Source organism: Triticum aestivum, chromosome 4D (genome assembly GCF_018294505.1).
Source record: "Triticum aestivum cultivar Chinese Spring chromosome 4D, IWGSC CS RefSeq v2.1, whole genome shotgun sequence".
NCBI classification, from domain to species: domain Eukaryota; kingdom Viridiplantae; phylum Streptophyta; class Magnoliopsida; order Poales; family Poaceae; genus Triticum; species Triticum aestivum.
Genome location: NC_057805.1, coordinates 482,919,964 through 482,924,442, shown reverse-complemented (window position 1 = coordinate 482,924,442; position 4,479 = coordinate 482,919,964).

Here is a 4,479-nt window from a genome sequence, read left to right as displayed (position 1 = left end):
GAACTTAAGTCTACAACATATTGTATCATCAGTCGTAGACTTGGGGGCTAGAGCATGGTAAGAATAACAAGATAACTATACAGTAAGCAAGAAGAAAGAAGAGTGGTACCTCAGACTTCTGCTGAATCTGGTTCACCATGCCAATTTCTGCATCCCGGCTCTTGTGTACTTGGCTGGTGTAGCCGGAGACGATCTCTCCGATGTTCAGGTTGGCATAGTCGGTGAGATCCAGATTAACCTGGCGGGGTTGTAGCAACTCCCCCTTGGCGGAGCACTTGGCCAGCGCTGTAGGTCTCCCCGGCTCAACAAATTCCGTCCGGGTGATTACCACGTCCGGGTCATCTGCTGGTTGAGCCGAACTGGAGGCCTCCAGGTTAGCAGAAGCTTCTGCTATTGGCTTTTCGGTTGGAGTAGTGGCTTCAGGAGCAGAAGTAGCTGGCGGGTCTTGAGCGGCTATTTCCGGTTCAGGCAAGTCCGGCTCTTCGACCGGCTTGTTCTTCTTTGCCCTTTTGCTAAGTTTTGCCTGGGCACTGAAAAGACAGAAAGGTTAAGCACAAAAGTGTAAGTAAAGACAAAGTACAACATGAGATGATCATCATTACCCGGGCACGGTCTTGAAAGCCGGCAGGTTCGACTGCATAGAGTCGCCAGAAGAGGGGGAAGTTTCCTGATAATTTGAGTCAGAAGAATTGAGCGGTTGACGTATAACACCCGCCAAAGGATGAAAAGGGTACAAGTTGGAGATAACCTCAGTTCGGCGTTTCCTCGATGCGTCAGGTAACCCGGAGGAGAGGTCAGCATCTTTGTTGGTCCGGGTGTGACGCCGGCTCTCATGAACCTGTCGCTTCAAAATAAATTGAGGATCTTGATAAGCTAAAGGATGTGAAAATCTTACTTTCTGGGTTACCCTTCGGACTTTCAGCCTTGGCAAGGGCTCCGAGTCGGAGGAAAGTGACATTACCTCTTCAACCACCGGGTTACTTGCTCCGGTGTCATCCTGTTGATGAACAGTATTGATAAGGCGGACAGAAATAAACAATAAACATAACAAGAGCTTACAGGTTCAGGGGTTACCTCTAACTCGGAGCTGTCGCTTAGTTGCATCAGCTCTGAAGCAGTAGGCCTACTTCCCTTCTTACGGGGAGCGGCTCTCTTGGCGGCTTTCTTCGCCTTCCTGGCCTTCTTGGCCGCCTCATGGTCATATTTGACCTTCCAAAATTTGTCATCAGCCTGAAAAGTACAATGATGATTTCTTAAATATTCAGATGACGGTTATCTACAGAAGAAGATAAGCTGTTCAGATTAGCGGCTTACCGCTGGGGCTGGGTTGGTCTTGCAGAAGGGGGCTAACCCGGTCCTCCCACAGTCTGCCAAGCTCTCGTTCAAAAGAGCCTTGGTCATGTCCTCAGCAACGTCTTCAGGAAGATCGTTGCGACTGTGTCTCAGGGGATCATCCTTTCGGCCCGTGTACTCACACATTAAGCCGGGGCGGCGGCTCAATGGGATCACCCGCCAGGAGATCCAGACTCGGACCAGATCAATTCCATTGAGACCATTGCCCAGGAGAGCCTTGATCTTGTTGATAGTGGGGAGCAGAGGTTGGCGCTCCGCTTGAGTCAGCTTGTCTGATAGAGGGTGTGTTGGCTCTAGACGTGAAGGGCGAAAGCCGGGCAGCGGGCTCTCATCAGCCGGCGATGTGTCTTGGCAATAGAACCACGTCTGGTTCAAGTCCTTTGGGTGACTCGGCGGCTCGGCGTAAGGGAAAAGGCAGTCTCTCCGTCGCTGAATGGAGATTCCGCCAAGTTCCAAACTTGGCCCGTTGGCGCACTCGTTCTGGCGGTTCAGGTAGAAGAGTTCTCTGAAGAGTAGCAGGCTGGGCTCTTCTCCAAGATAAACCTCGCAGAACACTTGGAAATTGCATATGTTGGACACCGAGTTGGGTCCTATATCTTGTGGCCGCAGGTCAAAGAAATTCAGTACATCCCTGAAAAACTTTGAGCCGGGCGGTGCGAAGCCCCGGCTCATGTGATCCGCAAAAATCACTACCTCCCCGTCCTTTGGTTGTGGTCTCTCCTCTGACGGGTCAGGGGCACGGTAGGACATGACATCCTTCTTAGGCAGGTAACCTGACTTGACAAAATCTGCTAAAGTCTCGTCGGTGACATTGGACCTTATCCGATTGCAAGTGATGGATGCTTTAGGAGCTTTGGGAGGCATGGTGAAAGTCGGCAGCCTATGATAAAAGGAAACGTCCGGTTTAATTATAAGTCGGAGGAAATTTACAGTTCAATGTTAAAGTGGCGGCTTATGGAGGGGACTAATGACATATATCTAAATACATCGGGTTATCTAAGCCGCTGAAAAGGTGTTAAGAGTAATTCAACTCATCTACAGTCTTGTTGTAAGTGAGCCGGAAAATTTTACGGCGGTTGGCTTCCTTTGAGCCGGAAGGTTCTACGGCGCGTGTTTTCTTTAAACCGGAAATGTAAACCGCCATGATTCAACGAGTGCAGTTTTTTACTAAGTATGGTGAAAACAAGTTTCACAGATCGCAGTGAAAATTTCGGATCAAAATGGTCGACTAAAGGGAAAATTTTCTAGACCTAAAGCAGACACAGGAGAAGTTCGCAGGCTCAAACAGGGACTTTATGCAGTAAAAGAGATCTATTTTGCATCTGAAATGGGTGCCAAACAGCTACCGCAGCAGGTTTATATAGGTTTAAGATCAAGAAGGGCAATAAGAATGAAAACTACCAAGGGCTCGTGGGCGACGGCGAAGAACACGGACGAACAGGACGAATCCTACTGCAGATCTGTTCTACGGGGCGGCCGGGACTTACAGGTGCTGGTGAGTCGCGGAGGTCGCCACCGTTTTCTCTGGACACAATAGGTTGATGCAGCGGCCGGAGCTGGTGAGGAGGAGGAGACCCGCGGCGGCGACGGCAACAGAGCTCGAGCGGAAGAACAGTGGCGCGAGGAGGAAGACGGGTGGCTGAAGGCCCGTCGAGCCGAGCTATTTATAAGGGCAAGCTCATAAGTGGGCGCAAGAAACGAGAAGGTCACGGCGCGGTTATCTCGCCCGAGAGGCGCCTCGATTTTCGGGATGGCAGTAAAGATAAGATCCGTTGCGGATCTGGGGGAGTAAAAAATGGACTTAATGGAAGATGACGTCACGGCGGATCACCCGGAGTCCAGAGGATGACATCACGCCAGGTTATGGCCTTCACACAATTGTAAGCCGGAGTTTTTTCTGTCGAAAGAATTAAAGATTGACATGAGCCGGCTCAAATCAATCTGGGGCCTAATGTTGAGGATATAGACCTTAGAGTCACCCGCCAGAAGGGGTCGGGTTACTTATAATGGTCATTGCCAGAAGCCCGGCGACAAGCTTGAAGACGGTGGGCCAAAGATGGGCTTAACACCCGGATATGGCTTAAGGCCCGTAGTTACCATCATCATTATAGTAGAACTTGTAGTGTAAGGCAAGAATAGTTGAGAGTCCGAGCCGGACACTCTTATGAGCCGGCCGGGACTCTGAGAGCTGCTGGGCGTCAGCCTCCCTATATAAAGGGACGACCCGACAGCGGTTTAGGGACAAGAAAGATCTCATCGAGAGCCAGGCATAGCAGTTTAGCTCCCTGGTCATAGAAACCCTAATCAATACCACCTCTACTGGACGTAGGCTTTTACCTTCACCATAAGGGGCCGAACCAGTATAAACCCTCGTGTTCCTTGTCCCGCTTAACCCCTTCAAGCTTCCTAGCTGTGATGGCTCCACGACTAAGTCCTAGCTCGAGGACATCTGCCGTGACAATTCCACGACAGATGCCATTGAGCTCGAGCCATCAAGGGAGGATTACACAAGGTGGGCATGGGAGGAGGATGGCGCATACTCAGCATGCTCGGCCTACGCGGCGAAATTTTTGGGCATGGAGGTAGCCCCGTAGGCGAAAATGGCATGGAAATCAAGGGCGCCACAACAGTGCTGCTTCTTCGCTTGGCTTGCAGGCAGGAACAGATGCTGGACCTCAGATCGCTTGGCTCGCCGTGGACTGCCCCACCAAGCCTCATGCCCATTCTGTGACTAGGCGGATGAAACGCTGAACCACATCCTTCTTGGGTGTGTTCTGGCGCGAACAGTATGGCACCACGTACTCACGGCACTAGGCACGCCAGATTGGGCACCAACAACCGAGCGTAAGTTGGTGGATTGGTGCAACTCGTGCACTTCGACAAGCCCTAGGAGCAAGGATATACGGACAATTATATCGCTAGTGATGTGGGAGCTCTGGAAGCATCGGAACGCGGTGGTTTTCGATAGTGCGGCACCTTCGGTTAATGCTCTGATCGACAGGGTGGTGAGCGAGGGCCGAGCGTGGAAGACCGCGGGACTTGTCAAGATTGACCTTGGGTCCTTCTTTGGGTCCTTGGCTAGGTGGGCAGTCGGTAGTAGTTAGCCCCTTGTAATCAGTAGGTGGC